We start from the raw sequence: 16,762 nt of genomic DNA, 5'->3' as shown, positions 1-16,762 counted from the left end.
AAGTTTGGTAATAATTTACTTTTTATTGAGAAAGTTAAATAAAGGAGTTATTGAAAGAGTTAAATATTTGTTGAAATATACATAGAATTAGATTAAGAAATATTTATCCTGTAAATGTTATAGATTTCAGTGTGTTTAAACTTCACCAGGCAAACATTTGCACCTGTAAAATCTGGAAATGAGTCCATCTCAGAAACCTTTATGTTAACTTTGAGGAAAGTTATGTGAAAATGAACTGAAATTGTCCTAGATGTTTACTTTATGTTATAAAGACCTTGACTTAACATTCACTCCAAAAATGCAGTGACCACCATGTTGTGTCTTTCTTTCTGTCCTCCATTTTGGGATTGGAAATTGAGGGTTGTGTGCTGCACATCACAGCCCCCTGCCTGCACCCCCTCACACATCATGGTCTGTGGAACCAGTTAAAGCAATTCATTTCAAGCATACTCTTAATCACCATTTTTTTGTCTCTGAGTTGCTTAAAATATTATTTGAAAATATCATGTGGGAGGACCATTAAACAACCTTTTACAGAATGAGCAGAAATGGTTATTCTTCTGATTACGGTTCCTTTTCTGTATTCTGTGTCGTCATACATATTTATGCACTTCAAGGACAACTAAATGAGACAGCATCAGATTTTTTGTATTGCACATGACTGGACGGTATAGGTCAGTATGGTTATAGTTGACTTAGTTCCTTGCATTTGATTTAACGAGTTGTCCAAGTAGTCTAACATGCTCCTGTTGGTAGATGCCTCTTTTCGTGGCTGTCGCTCTTGTGTGTGCTGTGCTGTGCTGTGCTGTGCTACCTCTGCCGGCCCTCAGAGGTCAGAGGAGTTAATAAAGGCTGATGTGGGACTGCCGTGAGTGACACCCCTGAGGGGATCACCTCTTAATCCCCATTAGGCAGCGTGCGACTGATCTTTACCTACTCAAAGCAAACAGTGCACTCCCCGTCAATGGGGCCGGCCTGCTCCTAGTCTAACACTTGTGACCCGGGGTCATGGCCTTTGTTCACGTCTCAACAAAATGTGACCCCAGAGGTCCTGGCGGTAATTGAGAGGTCATCTTGACACGCGTGCTCAGGGGCCCAAGAAGGACCCACCACAGACAGCGTGCGCCGGCGAAGACAGAGCATGAAAAATGTTGTGTCTTATACTGTTGCTGCTAATTGATATTTAGTTTAAATCTTTTAGTGCACCTGGCATTCTATTGATCTTTGTTTATATTGATGTAATCTTGATTTATTTTTATATATATTATAGCACATGAAATTTGTACAGGTGTATCTCCGTACGCTTTTCATATTCTTGGGCTGTTGGAATGTGTATATATTTACTCAGTGGGACTTTATTTCTGAGTAAATGTGCATATAAACGTAGTGTAAACTAATAAGGAGTACTGGACAGGAACCAGTGCCGGTACTGAAGGCATGCTTTGTTAACTCACACCTCACTGAAATGTGAGTTCAGTCTTTGACTTTGACTTTGCGTTTTTGCAAGTGAAAAAAACACATTCTCCAGATTTCACATAGATTTTTTTCATGCTCATTCTCAACACATTGATTCAGGATGAGAGATGAGATATCCGTATCTGTCAGCCAGATATGGCGGTTGAAATGCTCACATGCAAATTGTGCCTTGGTAGTTTCTTGTTGCAGTAGCAGTCATCTTCAGGTATGAATTAATTAGTTTGCTTCTCATTTCCCCTCAGGAAAACTTAACCATTAATGGAAAGCTGTGGCTCAGAAATGTTTACTAAGACAGCATCCCTAATTTGCAACATATAATAATATCCTTGGTTTGCATTTAGGTAATGTGGCTATGTAAAAGTCGGAGTGAAAGAATGTATTTGAATGTTCTAGTGTTGCTTTATGTATGGGAGAAGACTTCAATATTGTGCTTCTGAAATCGGCCACTGTTGTACATTTATCAGTGTTTGTGGAATGGTTGTCATTATCAGTGTTTGTTGCACAGGATTGCTAAATGAGTGGGGTGTTGCACGTAGTGTTGCTTAGCAACACAGATATGCTATGCTGGAGCGCAACGTCCTTGTTTGCTGTGTGGTTTTCTACACTTCTGCAAGTTTCATTGTACTTGACACGTTTTGCCTATTTTCCTATGAAATCAGGAAGTCTGTCATCATACTAATGAATTTCCATTGACTAAAAATCTATCCTTGTTTATAAGAAAATCATACTGACTGAAATAGTTTTAGTTGACCTTTTAGAGGTTAATAGTTTACATTTCCAGGTTAAAGTAATGGTGAATTGTTAGATTGAATGGTTAATTCTTATGTTTATATAATGTAAACATCTTTTCTGTCTCCCTTATCATTGAAGACATTATGACATGAAAGCCTTGCATATAAATTGTCAGGGTGATCCATAATAAAACCACACTGAAGCTGTTCTTTGCAAATTCATAAAGAAGTTATTGTGATTGGCATTTGATCAATGGGTCCCATAAGCAGTCAGCTCTGAGAAAGATGAGGTCTTACATAGAAACTTACTGTTTGGGTGTTGGCAGCCAACCCAAAACCAAAATTGTATCCTCAAGTGAACTTAACGCAATGTACAGTTGAACATGCATGCCAAGCCTGAGCATTCCTGCCACAGCTTAGACCATCAGCAAGAGTTGATTGTGAACATTAGACTTAAATGAAGTGGTAAAACAAATGCTTAAAACTACAATTTAATTAAAACCAAGAATGATTCACTCACTCAATTACAGACAATAATGTAGTATATGGAAACAGTACAATTTTGGTTTAATATGCTCATCCCCTTTCCCATTGGTTAGACAACGTGGCAAGATGTGACGTGGCAGTCATAAGCTAGTAGGTGCACTGTCCGCTATTGTCATTAGACGAGGGCAGTAAGATGGGAAACGTGTCCACTTCCATATTGTGCAGTGGCAGACCCATAGTTGTGTCTGTTCGTGTCATTTGCTCGCGTCCTCCAGCTGGCTCTGTGTGGCATGTGGCTCAGAGGCTGGTTGGCGACGGGGCTCTCTGGTGAGGGGTCAGTGTCCTGGCGGAGCAGGGGAGGTTTCGGCCGAGGACTGGCAGGGCTCTGAGAATAGGCAAGATAAGCTGTATGTGTCTCTCTGTGTGTGTGTGTGTGTGTGTGTGTGTGTGTGTGTGTGTGTGTGTGTGTGTGTGTGTGTGTGTGTGTGTGTGTGTGAGAGCTACTGCTGGTAATTACAACATTGTGTCTGAAACCCTGCAAAAGCAGAATGACTCTCTGGCTGGACACTGCTCCAGTGCAGTCCATAACATATGGTGTAATTAAATGTATTTTTTTATCCGTTGCATAGCTTTGGTAACACATGAGAAACACATTTGTGGTATGGATGTGTAATATTTTTCGGTACATACTGTATCAGGTCAGTGCAGAGCGATTTTTTAACAACTTGTACTTGATAATGCATAATAATCCTTTGAATATTGATGGTAATAATTCTTTGCATATTGATGGTAAAACATCATAAATAATAATTTGATATCGCTATTTAAGGGGGAGCACAGGAAGTAAGAGGAGAGCTTTGTCTGTGAGAACGTTTTTCCCTCTTCTAAAAAGCGCACCGTTGCCTGGCGGGCCTCTGCCAGAGGTCAGATCTGTAGTGCTCGGCGTGTGGATGTAAGCGTCCAATACGCTGCTCATCTTTATCTGCAGGCTTCTGTGCTGCTCTCAACAGCTGTTTCTCCTCCAGAACGCCAGTGAAGGAGTCTCACCCAAACCCCTTATCAGGTTTGGACTCCCTGCAGAAATAGTTGCAGGGGGCAAAAGGTAGTAGTGGTAAGGACCCTGGTGTAGTTTGGACTGATTGGAGGTGGGAGAGAGTTAAAGAAGTGTGTGCTAGGAGGTCCATGCCCATGCTCTACCACACTGAACAAGGCTGGAGCGGTTCAATAATATTGAAAGTTGAAATCTGTTGTGTCCTCACCCCCCTTTAAGGAAAAAATGGGCTCAACCGTATGTGGTGGAGAATGTCTCAAAGCAAGCTTTTTTTTTTATTTCTGCGGTGGCCACCATTAGGTACTGTACAAGTGAGAGAAATAAGCTCTGAGATTAACTATTCAGATGTCATGTAATGTAGCAAGGTGTGTCTGTGTATGTGCGATAGAGAGAGCAAGGCAGACAGTGTCCCCCTCTTTCTCTCTGTCTGTCTCTCTCTCTCTCTAGTGGCTCTGTGGAACGTGTAATGAAAGAGCGACTTGCTCACGTACTTGACTGCGCCCCTATTTCATCATCAGCTTAGCTCCTTCCCCCCTACTCTCTCTCTCTCTCTCTCTCTCTCTCTCTCTCCTCCCTTCCCCTCGTTTCTCTCTCTCTCTCACTCGTTTGGTCTGGGCCACATGCAAGGAAGAGAGCGAAGAGAGAAGCTGCTGAGAAGAGAAGAGAAAAGCGTCTGCTGCTATTTCCACAGCAAGGTCCTCCCCCTCAGACAGACTGGGCCAGGAGAAGGAGGGCTTTTACTACTCTCTGCATTTGAAACCTCTGCCTCTAACTATCTGCAGGAACTGCCTTAAACATCCTGCAACAAGTTGCTATGGGAATAGAGTTCCAAGTCAACTTGGCTCTTTTTCTGTGACTTTTGCTATTTGTACAAATGCATTTTGTTCTGCCGTGCTAGTTGCTTGTCACAATGTACTTTTTTTGAGATTAATCATGGGGCTGGTCAGGTAGTGTGAGGTGGCTAAATAGCTTTCTGGATGATTGTGCTTGTTGTGTCTGTGGTTTTACAGCAGGGCAGAGTGAAAATGGCCGAGCTCTCGACATGTTGCATCTCCTCTGAGTAGTTCTGTGGATAGTACGGCACTCTCTTTCTCTCGTTTGTTTTCTCTCTATCGCTTCCCTCTCTCTCTTTCTTGCTCTCTTTCACACTGCTCTCATTTCCCCCTCTCCCTCTCTATCTCACGCACCCTCTGCCTTTCCCTCTCTGTGTCTCTCTTGCTCTCTCTCTCTCTCGTTCTCTGTTTCTCTCTCGCGCGCGCGTTCTCTCGCTCTCTGTGTCTCTCTTTCCCTCTCTCCCGTTGGCTCTCTCCAGTGAAAGGGGAGCAGGAGGCCGGTGCAACGGCAGAGCTTTTTCTGGGACAGGTGCCAATTCCAAACAAAAGACATAAAAAAGGCAATGAGTGAGAGATGCCGACATTGAAAGAAAAAAATGTTGCATGTTGAAACGAAAAAGTGGCGATCATATGTGGTATCCAGGAGCATGTCTTGTGTGTTCTTTGTGTGTTGTGTTCTTTGCTGTGGGCATTAATGGTTGAATGGCAAAGTGGGTTGAGCACAGCGAGACCAGAGTAGTGAGTGGGCAAAAGATTAGAAATACTTCTTTTCTCCCCAATCTGGCTCTTTCTCTCTCTTGCACTTTTCAGCCAGTGAAGGCATTTGAGGATTTTCCCCCTTTTTTTCTGGAGGGGGGGTTATTGTATGGGAGGGGGCTCTGATTCCTTGCTGCTGAATTATTCATAAGACAGAGCCGATGCTGAGATCTGACTGGCCGGGCCATTAACATTCATCGTACATTCTGTTTGTCTGTTTGCTAACATTCCTCATTCAAAGACTTGTTAACTGCCAGACGGGCAGCCCACGCGTCTCCCCAGCACCCTCATGGCCTCCTATTGTGGCAGCCCACGCAGGGCCCTGGCTCGGAGGTGGCAAGCCGGCATGTGGCCTGTGGCTGAGGCTGGGTGAGGGGATGGAGCTCTCTCCCTGCCTGCCTGCCTCTGTGTCCCTGTGCTCTCGCTGCCCCTCACTGGGCCCGTGGAGGTAACTGACCGCTCTCGCTGCCCCTCACTGGGCCCGTGGAGGTAACTGACCGCTCTCGCTGCCCCTCACTGGGCCCGTGGAGGTAACTGACCACTCTCGCTGCCCCTCACTGGGTCCGTGGAGGTAACTGACCACTCTCGCTGCCCCTCACTGGGTCCGTGGAGGTAACTGACCGCTCTCGCTGCCCCTCACTGGGCCCGTGGAGGTAACTGACCGCTCTTGCTGCCCCTCACTGGGTCCGTGGAGGTAACTGACCGCTCTCGCTGCAGAGAGCCACATGGAGGGAAGAGGACGCCCTCGTCTAGCCATGTTGTTTTGGATTGTCGTCATGTGCTGGCTCTCTTGTGTGATTTGAGGTAAGCAGTTGCTGCTGGTTACATGTTGGTGAGTCTTGTGTTGGAGGTGGTACTGTACGTGTATAAATCTGTGTTGTTGCAGGAGTAGTGGGTTTAATATCTCTTGTGTTTTGGTTTAAAAGCCGCATCTATGCTTTGCATATTCAGGGTAGCATTGTCATTGCCATAATTTGATCATATTTGTAATATGGTTTGTACAAAAGCAGCATACTGATACTGTAAACTTACGAAACCTGGGAGAAACGAAGCACTACGAAAGTGTAGTATTTGTCTGGAAGGAAAGCTCAGTAATGTCTTGTCTTAGTTGTGCTGAGGTGTGTCTGCCTGATGCTGTGCTGTTAGTGTGTGTGTCCACAAACTGAGCTTGCTAACTGGTGTGTTTGCTCTCATCTTGGAAAAAGGAAAGCCTTTCTGAGAGACCTTCATATGACTGCAGCTGTGCTGGGATAGGTGCCAGACCATACAAGCAGGGCCGTGCTCGAGTTCACATTACCTTTTACTGTATTTGTTGCAATTTAGCATTGCCGTCCAGATTCTGAATAATTCCTTTATTTTGGTGTCTCACGCGGTTGATATTCAGAAATAAATGTTATTTATTTACAGTGTGGTAATCACAGAGTTTCTAGATATACAAAACTCATTCCACACTTATGTTGAATATGCTCACTTTCTCAGTAAATGTGAAATACTGACTCGCGCCATTTTGTTCGATATTTAGATAAGCTTTGATTAATTTGATTTGTATACAGTGCAACATTTTTTTTACTATTTTATTGAAAAATAGAATACTTCCTCAGCATTGATTGTATATCAAATATTTCATCTGGTGGTTCTACATTTCGAAGCCTGTTAATGTTAATGGGAAATGGCTATGATTTTTTCTGTGCTGTGAAAGCTCAATTGCATGGACTTTCAACAATCATAGGAGGATGATACGGATGAGTCATCACAGGCCAAAACATTTTGGTCCTTCACGTGTTATACATTTGTTTGCTTATTCGTTTTAATAAGCACACTGTTCTCAGCTCGTTAGCACATGCCATATACTGTACATCGGCATACCTGCACACACACTTGCACACAGACACAGAACCAACTTTCAGTTTTCCAAAATTATGTGGAACAATCAATGGCTTCAAGAGATTCTGATCTAAAAATACATTTTTATGGATGCTGAACCAAGTCAAATTATTGAGCATGCTTTGTTGGTGTCAGTTATAGAGCCTAAAGAATGTGGCATTATTCAAAATTGTAAATTGGTTTGAGTTTGGTGAGCACTTAATTGTGAAAATTATTATGAAATAAATTTGCGTAGACAATAAGCATTCATGTTTGTTCGCATTAGTATACAGAATCCTAATTAAAAACTTTTTTTAAAATTTACCACAGACTTCCATTTATCACAGTTTGAAATAACAGTAATCCTAAGAAGTAAAAATGAATAAGTTGTATTAGGTTAAAAACAAAACATTTATTAATGATAGATAGTATTGTTTGAAAAAAAAAAATGAGTGTGTAAGAGAAGAGGCAGACACACTCCCTCACAGTCACGTTGCGAAACACACCCACACACTCCTTCACTGTCCTGCAGCAACACACACCGACACACACTCATGCTCTCTCATGTATAGCACACACTTGATGCCATGTGCACCACAATGGACCTTGGGTTGAGTGCTGAAATGGGTTCCCACACCAGGAGGGTGCAGACACCTCCTATAAAGACAAACACACACACACACACACACACACACACACACACACACACACACACACACACACACACACACACACACACACTCACTAGGATCTAGATGACAGATGGCTCCTACATTTTGTTCTATAAAGTTTCATAATACAAACCAAAACATGGCAAAAAATAGAATGCAAAAGTAAAATATTTCTTATTTGCATTTTTTTTTATCACATGACGTTTTTATCTACTTAACAGTATGTGGTACAGCACAAGCAACTACATTGTATACATTGCAGATTAGAATTAGAATGATCAAGGAATTAGAATGATCAAGGTTATTTAAATTTACATAAAATGACTGCATGTTGGTGCATGAGTTTGCGTGGTGCAGGTCTGATCAAGACTAAGGCCATATTTTGTAGTCGGGTTTAAATGCACTGAATAAATAAAAGCGCAGCTGGCCCTTGTATTTGGGCCAAAATTGAACACATTTTGTTATCCAAATATTCTCATCTAAGTAAGAGTAAAGTCTAAAAGTAAAGGCTAAATGCATGAACTGAGTAGTCTTAAGGAAATAACTTAATATTCCTGTTTTCTACCTCATTTGTGAGATACAAAATTATAATCTGCACACTCTTTTTTTCATTGATATTCTTCAAAGAAGTCCTAAGGCCTAAGCTTTGAATAACTCATATTGAATATTCAGATGTTATATAGATGTTCAATTGTTGGAAAGATGAAGATAAAGATGTTTATTTTCGGTGATTTCTATTCATTAAATATTTGTTACCAGTATCCACTACTCACATTCATTAATTATATTCACTAGCCAACTGAGAAAAAAATTGTGTGAGTGTGTGTGATAGTGCGTGCGTGTCTGTGTGTGTGTGAGTGTGTGTGTGTTCATCACAGTAAGTGGAATATTTTCGAAACACGGCCCTGTGATGTAAACTCTATAATTGAATTATGAATCAGAAACAGGTGGAATTGTATGTCTTTTGTAATTATTTTGTCTATCTAAGGTACATAATTCCCTTAAAATTGTCCACATATACATATACCATTTGTGAAGATAATTAAGAACAATGAGGTACGTGATGGTTTAATAGTTTCCACAGTTGTCGGTTGTACATTCTCTAACTTACTGTCCTGTACTCTGTCACTGCTGCTGCCAGAACGTTTTTTCCAGTTCGCCTCTTGTGTTGCAAAACGGAAAAGGAAACAACGTCCTTAAAGCAAAATGAGACCTGTAGAATGCTAGTCCCCTGATTAGATGAAACCTGTAGAATGCTAGTGCCCTGATTAGATGAGACCTGTAGAATGCTAGTCCCCTGATTAGATGAAACCTGTAGAATGCTAGTCCCCTGATTAGATGAAACCTGTAGAATGCTAGTGCCCTGATTAGATGAAACCTGTAGAATGCTAGTGCCCTGATTAGATGAGACCTGTAGAATGCTAGTCCCCTGATTAGATGAAACCTGTAGAATGCTAGTGCCCTGATTAGATGAAACCTGTAGAATGCTAGTCCCCTGATTAGATGAAACCTGTAGAATGCTAGTCCCCTGATTAGATGAAACCTGTAGAATGCTAGTCCCCTGATTAGATGAAACCTCTAGAATGCTAGTGCCCTGATTAGATGAGACCTGTAGAATGCTAGTCCCCTGATTAGATGAAACCTCTAGAATGCTAGTGCCCTGATTAGATGAGACCTGTAGAATGCTAGTCCCCTGATTAGATGAAACCTGTAGAATGCTAGTGCCCTGATTAGATGAAACCTGTAGAATGCTAGTGCCCTGATTAGATGAAACCTGTAGAATGCTAGTGCCCTGATTAGATGAAACCTGTAGAATGCTAGTGCCCTGATTAGATGAAACCTCTAGAATGCTAGTCCCCTGATTAGATGAAACCTCTAGAATGCCAGTCCCCTGATTAGATGAAACCTGTAGAATGCTAGTCCCCTGATTAGATGAGACCTGTAGAATGCTAGAATGCTAGTGCCCTGATTAGATGAAACCTGTAGAATGCTAGTCCCCTGATTAGATGAAACCTGTAGAATGCTAGTGCCCTGATTAGATGAGACAATGTGCTTTAGCATTTATCTGGTGAAGCACATGTAGTCCTCTGTCTGTCGTTGTGCTGACCAAGCTAGACTGTATAAGGTCTGTGAGCATGCCCAGAGGGGGGCAGGGATGGGCGGTCTTCTAGACAAATGTGCCGCCTGCTCTCACAATGACGCTAAGACATGATTGACAGGTGACAAAAGCTGGGGTGGAGTTGCTCAATTGTTGTGCGTATAGATGATGTCATGGCCACTCGCACCATCTAGATGGCCACAGGTAGTGCACTCTAGTGTAGCACCGCTGCAGTATACTTGATCTGTGTGCTTGATTTATAAGCTGTGGGTGAGTGAGTATGTGTATGCAACATAAAATGCCTAATTAAGAGTAAGGGGAGACACACACGACGTCAATTTCGAATTGCAGGTGCTTGAGTCGGTTTACATTATTAGGGATATACTAGGCTTTTCATATGACACAACATTTGTAAAATGACTGTAGAAGATTTTTTGGTATAATTTTATAGCCTACACTATCCTGTGGTTGACTAGATTTATAGCCAAAACAGCCAATTGGTGCCTATTGTTACCCTTATGCATTAGACCAGGGGAAGGAACAAAAGAGAATTATAGTTTAATCTCCCGCAGGTGAAATGAAGATGAAAAGGCACCATACTTGAAGGCACCACGATTAGCACCCTTTAAATGCACAAAGATGCCATTGTCAAAATGTTCACTCAACAGGCCCTGGAGAAGATTGCCACCTATTGGACAGTAAATATGCAACAACAGAAAAGTCACCAATTAACTTTAGTTGCTGCAAAACCATTTTTTTGCTATTTTTCGCTGAGCTTTAAGTAGAAGCAGAGACGGCTGATAAACTAAAGTATCTTTGGTAAAAGATCTAGGAAGTATAGTGATCCCTGTAAGTGGTCTAAATTCACTATCTTCTCAGTCATCCTGGAAGGAAAGCTTCTTGGTTATGTTCCTCTCTGTCACATGTTCATCTTGTTTGAATAAGACCTCCACGTGTGCCATGTCAGCTCGTGCTGGTGGATAAGGTAACAGTAGTAACAGTCCTAATAGAAAAGTGACTTATCTTAGGCTGTGCCAGTGTCCTGATTATCGACTGGGCCTGCAGTGTTCAGCCACAGTTCAACTTCCTCCCCATGTGCACAGAATGAATCCAGGTCATTCATCTGAGAGCAAACGGTAGTGAAGGACTGTCTGCGCTGCCTGCTGGAGGTTCCATTTGTGAAAGTGCCATCTAAGGTTACGGTGGCATGGCTGTGTGTGTGACTGTTTGGGAAAGGGAGGAGCAGTATTTATCTCATAGTCTATTAAAAGCTAGCCGCGGCCTGTTATTGCTTTGGCAAACATTGTTAGACATAGAGGGGCAGTCAATTTAGGCGGGTGAGGAACTGTTGACTGCTCGCAATGAGAGGTCACTTCAGGACACTCCAGCACACTCCATGTCAAAAGTACATACAATTACTGTCTGCCCGAGTGTCTCATACTGCAGTCTGATAAAAGACGACCCAGAGATGAGTTTTATTTGACATTTACCTTGCTGTACCTGGCGAGATGTGTTTGTAGTATAAACACATAATGCATAACAGCATGTTTGTCATGCTATGATTTAGTAGAGTGGTTCTCAACCTTTTTTCAGTGATGTACCCCCTAACCAGCGCACAAGAATTACCGCTACGCTTCAACCACAACTCCATCGTTTGAGTTTTGACAGTGATTGACAGGTGATGGCGGGTGGCATGTGACAGGTTGGGTTGAACCATCCTGGTCTCGGAGGGAATCTGGGTTTTTAGGAGGATAATGAAATTGAATAGCCTACTGAAATATAAAATTCATTTTATGAACTTATATTTTCCTGAAATATTTATTAGGGCCCGAGCACTGAAGGGCGCAAGGCCCTATTGTTTTTGTAAGGATTATTATTTTTATTATTATTGTTATTCTACTTTTTTGCTGTCCTGTTTTTGAGGTAGTTAACATGGTCGAATACTCTTGAAATTTGGCACACACGTCAGGTGTCACGCAACGCAGTTAGGTACAAGAGCTTGACCCCTGGCGTGGCCCAAAGACTCGCTAGCGCCCCCTTAGGTGACTGATTCTGTGGTTGGTATATATTTTTAAATAATTGTTTTTAAAGTATTTTTGCATGGATTCTAGTTTTTAAATATATGTATATTTTAAAATCTCATGTACCCCCTGGAGTGCCTTCAAGTACCCCCAGGGGTACGCGTACCCCCATTTGAGAACCACTGATTTAGTGAACAGCTCTGGAAAAACAAACTTTGAGCATATATTTTTACACACACACTGAGACACAAACGCACACACACAGACATATACATATATATGGAGAGAGAGAGTGTGTGCGTGTGTGTGTGTGTGTGTGTGTGTGCTTGCGTGTGTGTGTGGAGAGAGAGAGAGCCGTGTGGTAACACCTCTCCTCTCTGAGGCCCCAGCAGTCTGACTCACCTCTGTGGGTATGCCTCTCCCATCCAGAGGTAAACCACATGGCAGACCACAGCCTCACTCACACAGGAAACTCTCAGCGCTGACCACAGCATCGCGCTGGCCTCACAACCATGACAGCTGCCCAGCCTGCTCTCTGTCGCCTTACCCAAGCAGCGCTGAGGGCAGTCTCCGCCCGTTACTTAGTGCTTACCAGCTTCACATTGACCTTTCACCTTTTGACTCAGTGTGTGTTCAATTAGAAAATATTGGCATAGACATTTAGATGGCTTAATTTACCAGTAGTGTCACAACATTACAATACCTGATTTGGAGTATTTCAAAGTGCAACAAGTGAAACAACTGAGGAGAATTTGATAAATGGTGAGGATCTTCCTTTCTTAGTGAGGGAGAGGTGTTACTTGACTCTTCCAACTCTAAGCAAAGTAGAGTTGTAAACAAGATTTCCATTAATAATGTAGTGAGTTTGAGTGGAATATTTCCAGTCAAATATTAAACATTACCGCTGCCTGAAACCCAGACTAAATAAGCTTCTATCCACAGTCTTTTCACATCTTGAATGAGGACTGGACCAGGTCCACATGACATAATAATAGAATTTCAATTCACACAGTATACTTCATATGAAGTATACTCTATGTTTTGTATGTATCACAGTAACACACATCTTCAATGTTCTTTTTATTTGTTTTGTTTTAATACATTGTCATTGAAGTCAGAAGACTAAGCATCTCACAACATATTGTACCTTGTATAATTATCTGTGACAAATAATTATTTTATTTTATTTATTTTACACCTACATGCTTTCCATTGCTGAAATGAAAAATAACATGAATCTTTCCCTGTCTTTCTCTTATAGATGCCACTATGTGGACACAGTTCTTTTCTATGGATCATAATGGTGTTTATACAAATCATCCTTTGTTTCATTCATCTGGCTGTATGGTTTGCTGTATTTGGTGGTTGTGAACAAGTCATCATTTTGAAGTTGATACAGGTCAAGGCGTTACCCTAAGGACGGTATGTCAAGCATTCAGAGCACTGGAATCCAAAACTGCCCTTTGAAGTGAGGTAGTAGGTTGTATAGTTTTAGGGTCAATCCCTTGCTGTGAGTTAACTATACAACTTACTGTCTTTCCTGAAGTGGCTGTATTGTCATCATGTGGAAAGTTATGAAAAAAAAACCAACATTTTTTGCTTATAAATACAAATTGTTATTTTGGTACGTGTAAAGTTATTGTAGAAACAATGTGTAAATTGTCATTACACCCAGTCATTTAATTCGAAATTCACTTATATTCTGTATGTATCAAAATAAAGGTTTCATTGAACTGTCTCTTGCATTGACTTAGCATGATTTTCTGGTCTTTTATTTGATTCTACCCTGTAAACACCAATAATGTGTTTAATAATGCTCGTGTTTACTTTTAGATCTACATGTGCAAGGTGTGCATATATGCAAATGCAGATTTATTTCCATAGGCTTATGCTGTAGATTTGTGCATTTGTAAATGAAGACATGACCTTTCATTGAGAAATTGAAGTTGATGCACTGATGTTCGTACAGGGTGAGGTAGTAGGTTGTGTGGTTTCAGGGTTGTGATTTTGCCCCATCAGGAGATAACTATACAACCTACTGCCTTCCCTGAAGGGCAGCAAAACAACGCTACATCTTCAAAGACCCACAAACTGTAAGTATTGCTATCCTTTTAAATATTTACTTTATATTACCACATAATGTGTTACATTAAATAATGTGTTACAGATGTATCTTTTAAAAGCAAACAATAAAATGATGAAATCCTGCCTGTTGAAATTGTTTCTGTTCCTGAATTTCCCCTTGGGGATCAATAAAGTATTTATCTATCTATCTATCTATCTATCTATCTATCATGGTCTTTTATCTCACTCTCATCATACAAATTCATCTGACCTATCATCCTCACTATAGGCATACATGCATACATCTGACCTATCATCCTCACTATAGGCATACATGCATACATCTGACCTATCATCCTCACTATAGGCATACATGCATACATTGGAGATGGATCTTTATTGATGGATCTATATTTTTCTGATGTTTCTGAGATCAAACAATAATGTTCTGTATTGATGTATCTTTATTTTTCTGATGTTTCTGAGATCAAACAATAATGTTTAATAGATACTGATGAAGAATGTCAGAAATAACTTAATGTTAAGCCCATCTGATCTCTGCAGGTTCACATGGGTGATGTCTGTTGTAAGAAACAGTGGTTCTCCTCCTCAGTTGCTAAAATGGATGCTTGTCCACTAAATAAAATATGCACTCTGACCCAAATGGACATTTAGCAGCTTCAGCTCAGCATGGCACAGACTCTCAAGCTTTCCTTTCATAGAAATGTCTGTGCTTCCAACATACAGGGCAATAGTCAAACTGTATACACATACACACCCTGTCATTTGAGTGTTAACCATTAATTGAGTTTTGATACACTTTTTGGGAAAAGGTTGTGTGTTTCACCCTAGGTTTATGAACAGTGGGTGGCACTAGAGTTCAAGTTACCACAAATAGCAGCTGAATATGTGGAGGGAATCCATTCAGGCTAGAGGAAATGCAGTTGGCTTTTTTCAGAAACAATGAGCTTATTATTGTATCTATAGCATTATGGTATCACATTATTATTGTATCTATAGCATTATGATATCACACGTTTATTATTATGATATCACACGTGTATTATTGTATCTATAGCATTATGGTATCACATGTTTATTATTGTATCTATAGCATTATGATATCACACGTGTATTATTGTATCTTTAGCATTATGGTATCACACGTTTATTATTGTATCAATAACATTAGTATTGGCTGTGGTGTAGGCTATAAGCATATGGAATGGATAAGCCTTTCTCCTATATGCTTTGCCTCAATGACTAAACCTGGCTATAGATTTGTGTAGACAATGCTCAAAGATGCTCATTAGATCCTGGTTTCCTTAAAAAAAAACTTTTTCACAGACTCAGTTTCAAGAACTGGTCTAATGAACTGTCTGTCTTCCCTGGCCTCAATATACTGTAACCTAGACCAGTGGTTCTCAGCTGGTGTGCTGTATAATTTTGAGGATGCATTTTTACACATTTTTAAATGCATCAGTGACACAGATTCTTAATATAAAAAGGTCAGTCAGCATTATGTGAGCATGCTGTGGTCTCTCAGCATGCTCAAGCTCCAAAAAGGTTGAGAACCTCCAACCTACACTATGATATGAGGATTTCCCGCATCATGCAGCTCACAGCTCGTGCATGCTCCAAAATCGGCTAGTACGAATTATTCACATCGTGAACTGTGTGCCATAATGAATCGACGTCGTGGATAGGACACCGTTCTTTCGTAGTAAAAGGACTTATTTCTATTGGCTGAAACTATAGGTGTGTCAGGAGGTGTGTGCATCCTGCAGTGTCATTGGAGCGTCACGTCCGGAAGCGAAACGGCACGGTTCGCTACCACCAACGCGTTTTGGCAATAGTAGGATACTGGTGAGTGAAGAAACGTGTGTGGACTTTTCAATATTTCGGCCTCCTCCTGATTCAACCGCTGCAGGCAAGAACCAAGAGTCGTATGGTAGATCTGGATTGGTCAGCTGGCTTTAAGGTAGACAGACATGCCTAAACAGTGTTCTGTCTTATGTAACAAGCTATTAGATAAATGATAATGCACGTCGTCTTACAAATATGGGCTTATAACACTCATTGAAAGTAACATGAAGACATAAAACATGTTAATTCTGCATGTCAATTCTCCGAACCGATGCCAACCAATTCTACACGGTAGGCTATTTAATGGCAAACATTTTCAGAAACTGCCGAAAAACGAAATATTGTGCATTCACATGTTGCGTAATAATGCAATGAATAGCCTAGCTGATCTGCTGCTCATTCCATGCCCAGCCTGGTTGTCAGTTTAACTGAATTATGTAAAAGTTATTTTTAAATCTGTGCATTTGTTTGACTTAATTACAGTCTGTTTTGTAGACACGAGTGTTTTCATTATTGTACTCTGCTATACAATAATCGAAAATGATGGAAACTCAACCTCCCCAACCTCTGACTCTGAATGTCTAATCAAGAAAACTGTGAAACTGTCCAATTTGGATGCTCAGATAGCTTCAAAACGGATTCCTATGATCAGTCTTTTGGCTTTACAAAATTTTGAATAGATTTGACAAGTTTTTTGATCAAGCATTACAATAAGGGTGTGAGACCATTTTGACTAGATTGACACTTCCTTTTGTGCTCTATCCAACGTTTTACTGTCTTCTGCTGGATACAGTGTGTCTGATGCTTATTCCACACATCTAACTGGTGTAGGTACCAGGTTTTATA

The 16,762-nt window shown here is 41.0% G+C and overlaps 1 protein-coding gene across 5 annotated transcripts in view; it reads left to right on the top strand.

The window, feature by feature from the left end:
• The window catches only part of pparaa (peroxisome proliferator-activated receptor alpha a), a 37,095-nt gene that overhangs the window by 7,645 nt on the left and 12,688 nt on the right, over positions 1-16,762 (top strand). For 2 of the 5 annotated variants that reach the window (XR_012989251.1, XM_076296270.1), the window contains exon 1: positions 15,773-16,031. The exons of 1 other annotated variant lie outside the window; for it this stretch is intronic. The gene's annotated coding sequence lies outside the window, so the exon portion shown is untranslated. Of the gene's footprint in view, positions 1-15,772; positions 16,208-16,762 lie in introns of those variants that run through there. 2 more of the 5 variants (XM_076296271.1, XM_076296273.1) reach the window with 2 other exon arrangements.

Source organism: Alosa pseudoharengus, unplaced genomic scaffold, assembly GCF_046254945.1.
Source record: "Alosa pseudoharengus isolate Yale_2024_CS ecotype anadromous, Long Island Sound unplaced genomic scaffold, YU_APseudo_1.1 YU_APseudo_1.1_scf_20, whole genome shotgun sequence".
NCBI lineage: Eukaryota > Metazoa > Chordata > Actinopteri > Clupeiformes > Clupeidae > Alosa > Alosa pseudoharengus.
Note: the sequence above shows the minus strand (reverse complement) of the source record. Positions and strands in the feature narration are given on the sequence as shown.